At 43.7% G+C, this 13,074-nt stretch overlaps 1 long non-coding RNA gene across 1 annotated transcript; it reads left to right on the top strand.

The window, feature by feature from the left end:
• Positions 1–1,866: 1,866 nt before the first annotated feature.
• Positions 1,867–12,187, top strand: LOC135184700 (uncharacterized). The gene is made up of 3 exons (XR_010306130.1): positions 1,867–2,123; positions 10,361–10,438; positions 11,643–12,187. It is a non-coding gene; the product is annotated as an uncharacterized LOC135184700 (long non-coding RNA).
• Positions 12,188–13,074: the final 887 nt, after the last annotated feature.

Here is a 13,074-nt window from a genome sequence, read left to right as displayed (position 1 = left end):
AGAAGTCTCTGCTCACTACAGGGGGATTGGAGATGAACTTGAATGGTCCCTTCCAACTCAAACCATTCTATAATTCTATCACTGTTTTAGGTTTAGCTGGATGAACTGAAACAGGATTATGCTGCTCATTAAGAAGCAGTCATAGAGAGGTGGGAGAGGTAACTCATTAAACTTCTCTAGGTGCATTTGCAGTAGTGAATCTGACTACATTCTTATTTCTTGAACAGTAGCACATTCTCTGTGATGACTTGCTGATCCTTGGAGACCATACACATGTTTTGACATCTCTGGCTGCAATCTATTCTAATGTTTTACTTGGGTTCTAGAATTGAACTATATGTACACACTGATAAATATGAGTACTAATGCTAAATAAGGTACATTTTCATTGATCAAGATAAATAACTTAAGCTTTGCCTGTTGATAAACAATCAGGACAGGTCACAGTACAAAGGCAGAGGATACATATTCAGCTAAGCAATGTTCACTCTAAATTCCTGCATGCCACACTCAAATCATGAGCTGAGGCCCTCACAAAGAGTGTTCAGAACTTCAGCACTGTCTTACTGATTTTTTAGCCCCAAACAGATTTGAACCAGAACATTAGGAGTCAAGAGATGCCACATTCCAGAAAGCTAAGATGCCTCACTCCGCAGCATTCAGGGAGCATGGCTGATTGCGTGAGCACCTTCCTGAGAAACAGCTGCAAGCAGGTATTTGGGAGTATTTCCTTTCACAAGTTCTCCCTTATTGCTGTTCTCCACTGTGATGGTTTGGGTGTTATCTGCCCCCACACACTCTGGAAATCACCCAGAGTAGACTCAGCCGGCTCTGGAAATTGAATGAAGCTTGTATTTACAGTTTAGCAGAATATACAAACAGACATTTACAATATATACAATTATACACAGAAATATACAAGGTAGAAAGTAATACAGAAACACAACACTCCTCCCAGAAATCCGAGTCCCCAGGAGGGGCTCCGAAACGTTCCTTCACCTTCCCTCTACCCCTCTCAACCTTACCCCAGTCCCAAGGAGGAATGGAGGTTCGGCCAGGGGGCTAGGAAGCAAAGTGGATTAGTGAGAGAAACAGAGGGTGAGGTTAGAGAGAGAGATGCAGCTCGCAGCTCCCCAGAGAAGTGCTTTATCTGTGTTTTGATTCTTGTTCTTATACATCTAGCAGACCTATGAGGGAAGTAGACATCACCACTGTTTTCCTTTCACAGCCTGTAATCTAGTCCTTCTCACCAAAACATTCTAGCCTGCTTCAAACTAGCACATGCACATAATGGAATACAACCTGCCAGAGGTACAGCTCTTCTCAATGACCCAGAGGCTTCAGGGACCAGGAACTTGCAATTCCTTGGCTTTACTATACTCAGTTTTACTCTTTTTTCTTTTCTCTTTTTTTACTCCATATGGACATAGAAAGGAGTGGACTGAAGTTTTAGGAGAGATTCAGACTGTACAGCAGGAAGAGTGAGGGTAGTGAGAGGTTGCCCAGGGAGACTGAGAGGTTGCTCAGAGGGAAGAGGCTGTAAATGCTCCTTCCCTGGAGGTGTTTAAGGCCAGGTTGGATGAGGCCTTGAATAACCTGGGCTAGTGGAAGGCGTCCCTGCCCATGGCATGGGAGTTGGGCTAGATGATCTTTAAGGTCCCTTCCAACCCAAACCATTCTATGAACGTTTGAACTCACTGAGGGACGTCCAGACTGGGGAAGATGAGTACGGGGGGGACGCTGGCAAGGAGCTCCTTTGCAGTTCCCTCAAGCCAGAACCGGCGCTGGCCTGCCTGAGGCGGGCAGCTCGCGCGCGGGCTGCTGAGGCGGCGCGGGCGAAGCCAGCAGCGGTGGCGGCAGAGCTCAACGGGCGCCAACCGCCAGCTGTCAGCCGCCGAGGAAGCCAGCTCCGGTGGCAGATAAGCTCGCCCTGGGGAAGGGATTCGAGGCAAAAAAGGGCAGGACGAGGCTCTTCTGGGGGCTTCTTGAAGCCAAGAAAGCTGCTGGCTTGGGCTGGGGGCCAGCAGCTTGCAGGTGGAGCCAGCACCGCTACCGGCGGCAGGTTTAAGTGGAGTGTAAACAAGCTAACGGTCACTCGCCGAGGAGGGCAGCTCCAGTGGCAGGTAAGCCCGTACCGGAGAAGGGATTTGAGGCGAAAATGGCTCGGAAAAGGCTCTTGGGGAGCGTATTTTGAAGCTGGGAATGGCGGCTGGCCTGTGCCAGGGACCGGCAGCTCAAGGCAGGGCTGCCGAGGCGGCGCGGGCCGAGCCACCAGCACAGGCGGCGTCGGCGCGGCAAGGGTGACCTGCCGAGGCCACAGCGCTGCCACGGGCCCTGCGGGAGTGAACGAGCAGCGAGTGGCCTCACACGGGAGCGCCAGGGCAAGGTGCTCAGGCCGCACGGGGCCTCGGGGGGGTGCCTGCAGCCGCGCAACTCGAGGGAGAGCAAAAGGGCCCGACGGGCGCGGGCAGCTCTCTGTGCCGAGTGTGGCAGCTGCCGCAGAAGGGCGTGCAGGGAGGGCGCATCTTTGAAAGAGCAGCTCTGCACTGGCCTGCTGTGTGATGCGAAGTGACCCCAGCCTGGTGATCTGCATAAGACTAGGGTAGCTAACCCCCAAGGCAGAATAGGCAGCATTCGTTGGAGAGTAAAGGCTGCAGCTCTGATTCAGGGGCTACGCCACCCATGCTAGTGGAGGCTGATGCCTCCATCGAGATAGAGATGCTGAGGGCAGAGGCTGCCTTGCAGGCTGAGGGAAGTGCCCTTCTTCTGGGGCAGGGATAGGTGGTGAACCTGCTTGCAAAAGCTGTGCCCAGGTAGGGGATTTCCTTCAGAAGGCTACAGGAGGTGGAGGAAAGGCTGCATAGCATCAGGGAGGTGGACAAGGAGATAGACAGCTGGATCACAAGCAGTCTCTAGGTAACTCACAGCCTGTGATCTAATGAACCTGAAGGTGCACAAGACCATGGAACCTGACAAGATCCATCCATAGGTCATGAAGGGGACTAATAGATGAAGTTGCAAAGCTACTTCCTATTGTATTCAAAAAGTTGTGGTGGTCTGCAAAGTTCCTACTGACTGGAAAAGGGGAAATACAACCTTTATTTTCAGTAAGGGAGATAAGGAAGACCTGAAGAACTGCAGGCCAGAGTCTCACCTCAGTGCCTTGTGAGATCTGCCTGAAGGCTCTGCTAGGGCACATGGAAAAAAAGGAGGAGGTTGGTGGCAACCCTTCACCAAGGGCAAATTCTGCCTGACAAATTTGGTGGCTTTTCATGATAGTCACAGCACTGGTGTATAAGGGAAGAGTGATTGATGTCATCTTAGACTAGTGCAAAACAATTGACACAGGACAGCCTGGTCTCTGAATTGGAAGGACACAGATATGATGGATGGACTGCTTGGTGAATAAGGAATTGGTTAGATGGCTGCTCTCAGAGTTGCAATCAATGGCTTAATGTTCAAATGGAGACTGTAACTAGTGAAGTCCTTCAGGGATTGACTGTGGTGCTGTTTAACACCTTGGTGTTCCTCCTTGGTTCAGCCTTCTGGGACATATTGGCCACACATCACAGAATTCTGAACATATATAAACTAAGAGCATAGGTAGATGAGGTGTGAGGTGGCACCAGTCTCACCAGCGTAACAGGTGCTGGTCCACAGTAGGGATGCCTACCTTTCAAAACAGCAGCTGACCAGCTCTGCTATCTACATATCTCAGGAGCTTGGCAGGCCAGTGGGATAGGGCAAGTGTAGCCTGCCCTTTGATCAGTAGAGCTACTTGGAATTGTTTGTCATATCTTATTCAGCATTGTAGTTTCTCTCCCTATGGCTGTAGCATGTGAGCCATAGGTATTGTGGTTTCCAGTATACCTTTCTTGTTATGGTTTTAGTGTCTAAGCTATAATGAAGTATTGAAACTGTACACAGAAAGGGGTACCCATGTGTGAGAGCATTCCCTGGTTCCCAAAGAACTCACTGGAACATGGGGTGCCATTGTTGAGCTGGTAGTGTGTGCTAGCAGCCCAAAAAGCCAACTGTATCATGGCCTGCATCAAAATATGTGTGGCCATCAGGTCAAGGCAGGTGATCCTGCCCTTCTGCTCTGCTCTTGTGAGACTCCACCTGGAGTACTACTTTAAGCTTTGGGGCCCTCAGCACAAAAAGGATGTAGATCTGCTGGAGATGGCCTAGGGGAGAGCCACAAAGACAACTAGAGTACTGGAGCCTATGAGGACAGGCTGAGGGAGTTGGGGCTGTTACACCTGGAGGAGAGAAGGCTCCAGGGAGCCCTTGTAGTGGCCTTGCAATATTTGAAGGGGACCTACAGGAAAACTGGAGAGGAACCTTTTATAAGGCCGTGTGGTGATACGATAAGGGGCATTGGTTTTAAAGTAGACCAGGGTAGATTTAGACATTAAGAAGTTGTTTACCGTCAAGGTGGTGAGACACTGGAATTGGTTTCCCAGAGAAGTTGTGGTTGTCTCATACCTGGAAGTATTTAAGACCAGGCTGGATGAGGTGTTGGCCAGTCTGGTCTAGTGAGGTGTCCCTGCCCACTGCACAGGGGTTGGAACTAGATGATCTTTAAGGTCTCTTCCAACTCAAGCCTTTTTATGATTCTCAGCAATGAGAAAAGATTTGGGTAGAACAATCAGTTCTGTCCCCTGTTCCCGCTACCCTACTTGAGCAGCCTAGTGTGAAGCACCATCACATGGGCATCACATATGCACATCTCTGTCACTGCTAGGTCCACTTTTAAGGGCATAGTCAGTAAAAGATGTATGTCACCACCTCCTGCATCCTGGAAACGATGATGCTCTGACATGTGGTGACATGAAGACAGTGCTTTGCTTGTGCCACAGTGGCTTCCTATGATTGTCCCTTGGTAATAAGAGCTCATAAGTAGGAGCTAACTTTCCTACTGCAGTTCAGCAGGCCTTCATCCCAAACTACACTTGAGAGATGGGAATGAATGGTATATGGGATTTGTTGTACTCTGGCCTATCTTGTGGCCCCAGCTGGTATAAGCACTCTCGGATGCACTGTGAATAATTCAACAGGAATGCCTGCCTGTCTGCACCAAATCTGTATTTCCAGGTGAGCCAGTAATGCATAAATCCAATCTTAGTGATCATCTGACCACAGCCTAAATATTCAGAACATGGCTCTATCATTAATCTCACTGTGTGATTTGAGACAAGTAATTTTCCTTTTGCTGAGAATCACTTTCCCACAGCTGGAAAATGGGATGTAGCAGGTTCCAATAAACCCATACCTCTTGGGAATTTCCCGTCCCACTGCAGGATGTAAGTAAATCCTGCTAGGAGAGAATGAGTATTTGCAAACAAAAAGAAACAAAAATGTATTTTTTTTATTTAAAGAGAGAGATGTGAGAATGGGGAACAGCTGCAGTCTTAAAGGTTGGTTGGAACCCATCTTAAAATGTAAAGGAGCTTTATTTTTATTTATTAAACACTTTGAGAGAAATAAGCCAGTTCTGTCTCCATCCTGTAGATACACTTGGCCCAAAGGACCCCTTTCTGAGGGCTCTGCTCTGAAGCATGGATATCAGCATTGGTAAATGCTGTTGCTGAGAGAAAATTTCCACTCTTGTAATGAATTGGATGAAACTGAAATAGTATCTGAAGTTTAGTACATCTGTTAATTTTTCTGGTTACTATTAGGTACTTTTCTCCTCTCTATTGCTGGTCTGAAATACTTCCCTGAACAGTATTTGGTGATTTCATGTGATGCCAACCTGTGAATGATCACACAGGTGAAAAATAAATGGAGGAGAATATCAAGGGTTAGGGCTGGGCCAGCCACTAAATGAGTAACAGATGGTCTGTATGAACCCCTCTCCCTTCCCAAAGGGAAGAGAAAGGGAATAAGGGGTAGAGACTGATGGACTGGAAAACTAAAACAGCTTTAATGAAAATAATAATAATAACATGCAATGGATACAGATAGTTACAAACCAGTACTGAACCCAGCCCCGTGATGACAGTGCTGTCACCACCATCACTGGTACTGGAGGGCAGGCACTGGGAAAGTCCCAGATTGGTTTCTGCAGATGGGAACTGAGATTCAGGAACTGGATTCTGGAACTCGATTGAGGAACATGTGGCTTGGGATCAAAGGCAGAATAGACAGAATCCTCAGATGTCAACCACTGAAGAAGAGGCTTGACCCCAGTTGTCTGATCTCTCAACTTTTGAACAGTGTATGATGTGAAGGGGAATCCCTTGTTGATCATTTCAGGGTCACTTTATTTTGCAGTGACCTTGGTCTGCACAGGAGGAAATCAAAGCAAGAGCCTTTCTGCGCCCCATTTCTCGGTGGTAACTGTAACCATCAACGTTATCACTGCTAGAAGCAGCCACTGTTAAAACGGTGTTAGCTTCAGAAAGTGCTGTCACTGGCAAGAGACTGATCTGAAGAGTTGGGTCACTGAACAGAATTATTTCTGTTCTAGCTCAAACAAGGACAGGGAATAGTATGATGAATTTATCTGTGTGATTAATTTATCTTTTTTTTTTAATTTAATGAGAGGAAAGGGCATAAAATAGGTGAGAAGGCATTCTATACCCTGCTTACTAGCCATTCAAAAAATATACACTTCAACCTTCCAGAACAACAGTTATGCTGAAGTAGTGTGTAATGTTTAATGAACTATTGCATTTACACAGCCCATTTTTCTCTCGCTACCAGTATGTGTCATATATTGCCACTCTTACTACTAACTTTAGTGATTAATGGTTTGGCCCTTGTTTTGGAAGAAAAGCACTTTTTACTCAAAGCTACAGAACAAACAGAGCAGAAACATGATGACCTCAGTTCAACAGTGGACTTGAATGTCTCACATCAGCCTAAAGTTTATTTTAAGGTCATACGTACTTTCTGGTTTGTTTTGTTCTCTTTTGTATTTTAATGTATATTCTTATTGCACAAAGCAGCCTGTAAGCAAATTCAACAACCTTCTTAACCTGCTAAGTTAGGCATTTGTTTAAGTACATGAGTAATCAGTAAGCTCAACTCCAGAGACATGAACTAAGCCTGTGAATACACAACTCCCTGAATACATGCCTTGGTGTAGTTGAGGGGGAGCAACTCTGCTGAAGAAAACTGATCCCAGAGCTGCTGAGATCAGGGAACAAATTAAAGCAGCCACCTGCTTGCTGAAGGATCTTCTCTCTAACACAACCTTCTGAAATGGGTGGTTGTGCTTTGTCTACCATCAGAGTGTCTGAGCATCTTTGAAAACTTAAGTTCACCAATTTACACTAGATTTTAAGATTTGAAATATTTACACTTGAGTTATGTGGAACTTTACTTACATTAAGTATACTTTAAACCATGGAAATCTACTTTTATTCCTTGCTGGCCACAGAAGGCGCACATATTGCTTTACATATGAACCCAGAGGTTACTGATGATTTTCAAAATCCAAAAAAGCAGAAAATGCATTGTCAAATCAAGGTTAAATTATAATGGGCTTTGCTTTCCTGCTAAAAAGTAACACATTAAGAACATTATCCTGTGTATTCCACAGATTAAAAAATATTAGAAATGGAGAAACTTCTTTTACTCCTCAAGACCTAACATCCTTTACTGTTGTGCAGGATTATTTCTTAATTAGTGTCACATTTGTTAGTGTTTTATCCAGCAAAGGTTTAAATATCACAAAGAAGAGAATTTAGAGTTTATAGTCATCCTGTCAGTGCTGAGATAAGGGTGTTACTGGTATGGCATAGAAGTCACTAAATAAGTATTAAAAATGAGAGGAAAAGTTGTTGCTACTTCCAGTAAGAAGCAATTTGCCGTGTCTGAATTAGAGCTGCTACTTCAGATGGTGAATTTTAGTAAATCCTTCAGGTAAAATGAAAGGCAGAGTCTCTGTCACACACATTACTTAATCAAAAATTGCCAATACCACCCCAACCTCCCTTTTTATTTATGAATTATACTTAGGGCAGATATTTTCAGACACCAAACCTGACTCAGTGCTCTCTCAGAACCCCTTCTGTAAAAGTCTCATCTGTCACATATTTTGTTTAGCAGTTAAGCCGATGCTCTTTTTATTTCTTTATTACAGTGAAAAATGTGACTCTTCTGCCTGTTTGGTTTTTTTCCCCCTATACTTGTTTGCTTTAAAAATAATGACTAAAATCCTGCCCCTGGGAGATCTGCCAAGATATCACTCATCTAGTGCAGCTTTCACACCATAATGTAAGCACTATGGATGCTGAATTTTAAATAAAAACATCCTCTTTCCAAATGCCTTTTAGTCACTAAAATTAAACAAGCTGGAAAAAACCTCATCCAAGGCTAAAAAGCCTTTCTCTCCTAAGCACTTTACATTTTTGCTCCTGACTCTTCCCAAATTATAATTTAAATAGTTTTTCAGTTCTCACAGGCAGGTCAGCAAGTCAGGACTTGGACAGTGAACCCCAAATCCCTGTTTTCCTCTCAGCTCTTTTAAAATTGCTTGTCAGTCTTTATATGCATACGGGATGGGGGGAAAGGCAAACAATCCTTTTATGGATCATGCATAACCTTCACTCAACTGACTTTACTCAGTTAACTCAACTTTGAGCTAACACTGCATTTCTAAGCAAGAGATATTGACTCATTCACTCAAGTTCCGAACAAGCAGTTCCACCCTATTCTTGGGAGTCTATCATTTCACATTTAATTGTGTTTTCTTTCTATTTTCAGTGTCTTTTCTTTCTGTATTTCAATGTCTTTTAATGTTTTCATATGCAAATAGATTATAGACACTGCTGATTTAGATACTATCACTACACAAGCACCAAGTTATGCTTCCTTCTACATCAGATTGCATTTCAAGAGCACTGGGGCAAGGCACATACAAGTTGTGGCATTGTAATAGGAATTCTAGTGAAGCACAAAGTGCTCAATAAATGACAAAGGTATCTCTTGAGAAACAAGCTGAAAGCCATTTATACTTCAGCATAAAAAAAAGCAGAATGAGACAAATCTATTGCTGTTATCTTTATTGATTAAACTTCATGTTAAATTTGAAGGAAGTGCATTCAGTGGCAGCATAGTCTCTGGAACCCCATGTCTAATTCAACTAACTCGAGGATAAACTTGCAGTTGTACAGCCAATGCGCATTTATCAGCTATTAGCTTTGACATACAGTGAGGCAGCATAAGAAAATTTGTGAGGGAGAAGATTCTTTATGCTATGAAGAGGCTTGCAGTGTTGCACGACAGGGCATGCAAATTAAATAACATTAATAATACACAAGAGCTAGTTAAGGAACAACTGAAATAGGAGCAAATGTCTTACAAATCTTCCTCCATCTGCTGTATGCAAGGCTTTAAGAACACACATTTGTGACAGAGAATGACCAGATAGTGTATTATCATGCATGTGCTGAAAAAGACCTATAGATGATGGAAGATGGCAAAGCAACCTGCATAGGAGAGAAGACTTCAGAAGAGTTAGTAATCTCTTTTTATTAAGAAACTTTACATAAGTCTTTTCACACTTTAATTCTAGAAGTATGTCCACCAATTCACAGATGCACAGATTGCATCTAATTTGAAGGGTCATCTTGTCCAACCCCCCTGCAGTTAGCTAGGATGCTTCCAACTAGTTCAGGCTGCCCAGGGCCACATAAGTCTGATCCAGAATGTTTCCAGGGACTGGGCCTCAATCACATCCTTAAGCAACCTGTTCCAGTATTTTATCACTCTTATTGTAAAGAACTTCCTCCTTATATCTAACCTAATTCCACCCTGCTTCAGTTTAAAATCAATGCCCCTCATCCTATTGCTACCTGTAAGTATGCCCACCAATAAGGCAATACCTGTGTAGAACCATGAAATTGTTCAGGTTGGAAGAGACCTTTAAGATGGTCAAGGCCAACTGTTAATCCAACGCTGCCAGCTCACCACTAAGCCATGTTCCTAAGTACTACATATACATGGCTTTTCAATCCCTCCAGGGATGAGGACTCCACCACTGCCCTAGGCAGCTTGTTCCAGGGCTTGACAACACCTTCAGGGAAGAATTTTTTCCTAATATCTAAGGTGAACCTCTCCTGGTGGAACTTGAGGCTCTTTTCTCTAGTTGCTTGTTAACTGGGAGAAATGCAGCTGGACAAGGCCCTTGCCACAGGCTCATGTTGTCTATTAAAACATACCTATGCTTGCCTGTGTTCCCACCATTAGTGGCCTAATAGCCTCACTTGTAGAGAGACAACTACAGCAGGGGCAAATCTGATTCCACCTAATCTTCCTCTTGGAGTAGGCGAGGGACATCTATTACTTTGCTTCAAAAAAAAAACAGTTCCTGCCCCACAAATGTAATGCTGGTCTCTCTCCACAGGCTCTTGCTCCTTGCTTTGACTGGTAGCATTCACAAGTACATTTACAGCAAACACAGGGGTTCTTTCCACTCTCAAAGGTATGATCATTTCAATGTCACACTTCTTTAGAATTATTTACAGCCATTTAGTGTGTTTTTACTTTGGTTTTCCTGCCTGAGTGTGACCTCAGGGGAAAGGCAGGTGACTTTTGCTATATGCTGTTTCTCACCTCCTTAGTGATGGTAGCTCCAAGGAGCAGTGTCAGGTTCTGGTGAGGAAGCAGAATATGCATGCCTTTTTCAGAAGCTGAATGCAAACTTGTCCCTCTGAAAACATTACTTAGATGTTCCTAGAAGGGAGGTATGGATCTGGAGAGGATTGGATCTGAATTGGATTTGACCCTGGTCTGAGCTGTGCATTATGCTTTTCTGGCTGATCAGCAGTTTACTCCTCACCTTCTAACATCTCACTCCCTTCTTTCTGAACCCTAAGTCTGACTGAAGAGGAGGTGGGAAAGTCTTTCCTTGGTGGTTCCCTGTAGGAAAGGAAATCTACAGATGAGGTGGTGTATTTTGCAGTGTCACTTCAGGCTGTCATGTTGCAGGGTTGCCAAGCCTGAAGTTTTGACCCATAGAAGGTATTTTTGATGTTTCCTCCCATCTCCTTCTCTCTTCCTCGCTTCTCAGAAGATGTTTTCATTGCTTTCGAGCTTCAGTCTTTAGTAGCTGTATGCAATGCTTTCTGCATACTACCTCACCCAACACTCTGTAAGCCATATAAGTTAAGGATGTGTAATTTGTAAATTTAACCCAGTGAGTAAAAGACCTGAATTTGGTCCAGACTAGCTGTAAAATAGAGATAAAGGGTAACATTACCTTATAGTTCAGCTGCCTAACCAAAATTTACTGTGTTTAATTGAACAGTGATAAATTCAGTTACCTTCTCTCTTCCTTCTCAAACATCCATCAGTCCTCCTTCAAACAATTTTATATTTAGGAGGGGTTAGGTTTTCACCTACAGTCACTCTCCAGTGAGATATAAATGGGGACAACCTGCAAGAAGAAAGACAAACTGATAGATTGTTAGACAGACTGAATCAGTTTGTAGAGTTGACAATTATATTCATTAACTCAATCAGCCTTCTGTTAATAGTGTGGGTTTGATTGCTGTCTTGCCTACAGGTAAATCTCCATCAAAATTACAACCATCAGTTAGTCCCCATTTTTAGAAACTATATGTGCTGAGGAGAACGGGGAGGGGGGGAAATGAAAGAAAAATCTGTTGCCGTTTACTTTCTTCCAGCAGCAAAAAGCTGCTCCAAAAGCAGCGGGAGGTGCGGAGCCACAGTGACCTCAGCTGGCGCCAGCGAGACCATGCGGTGCCACTAACCACGTCCAGAGCTCCACCTTGCTGTACTTCCAGCTTGAGATTGCCAAGCACCTTTCTGCCCTGTGGTTCTGCTTCTGCTTGCTGTTAGAAATCCAGGTGCTATAGCCCATACTGGACTGAGATGGTCTTCAAGTCCCTGTTCTCATCTCTTCTGAGAAACGAGGTTCAGAATGGCCACTTTTCACCGGGTAAAGATATATGACAGCAGCTAGGCAGATGTCAGCTGGTACTGGTGAGAAGAGTTGCAATTGATGTTAGAATATTTTTTTGAAGGCACTTTTAGGAGATGTTTTGAACAGGTGTCCCCAACATTTAGTAATATAAGCATCTTATGCTGATGTCAGCCTTAAATTTAAGGGGGAGAGATGTCTTGAAATAAATACTTCTCAGTAAAACCCTTTATGAAGTAAATGCATCTTATAAAAATTACAAAATGTTCTGTAGCACATTATTATATTTTCAATTCTCAGGTCAAAGTCCAGAGTAAGTGCAGTGTCATTAAAAGAAACAGTGCTGTAAAGAAGATTTACATACATATTTCAAGGTGAAAATTGATAATCTCTTCAAAACCTCTTTGACATATATCTGCCCACATTTTCTGCTAATTTATTGAGCCAAGAAGCTCATTACCTTTACAAATAAGACAATTATCATATCCACCATAAACTAGTATTTTTTAGTTTCCCTCTTGGAAGTTTCTCTCATTTTAAAATACATGAGTGGTAGTTTCATGGATATTAGGGATCTATTTTTTTCCACTGATAAGCAATAAAACCCAGTTCTTTTCTTTTCCACCACAGGAAACAAATCCTCAATAAGCCCAGACCTACAGAATGTACATTCAGCTAAAACAATTTCTTTTTTGCCATTTGCATCCACAAAGTGATGTAGATTTACACTGAACCTTGGTCCAACTTTGTGTATTCAGGGGCAATGACTTCATAGACTGCAATCCTCACAAAATTCAACTCATCTTTTGCTGGCCCAGGTTCACATGCTGTGAAACAGAAAGCTTCTTGTTGGGAACTGGAGGAGGTCATGGAACCAAGCTGTGCTGTAAGAGAAGGTCACTCAAAGGGCTGGGGAGTGAGGGTAGTTTGGGTTAACAACTGGCAAGAGCAGGCTGGGAATGTGGCACAGTCGGTGTTCACATCACACTGGTTCACATCAGCTCTCTGACATAGAAGGTTTCAGGGAGTTTCAGCTTCAACCATGAGCTGCTTCTCAGGAAATTTTGAAAAGTGATGCTGTGGTCCCTAGTGAGAGGGAATTCTCTTAAAAATTACAGTACTGTAAAGAAAGGTAACTTTTTGGTTTGGTTTGGGGTTTTTTTTTGTCTCACACA

This window comes from Pogoniulus pusillus, chromosome 21 (assembly GCF_015220805.1).
Source record: "Pogoniulus pusillus isolate bPogPus1 chromosome 21, bPogPus1.pri, whole genome shotgun sequence".
Lineage (NCBI taxonomy): Eukaryota > Metazoa > Chordata > Aves > Piciformes > Lybiidae > Pogoniulus > Pogoniulus pusillus.
The sequence above is the reverse complement of the archived record's forward strand: the minus strand, read 5'-3'. Positions and strand labels throughout refer to the sequence as shown.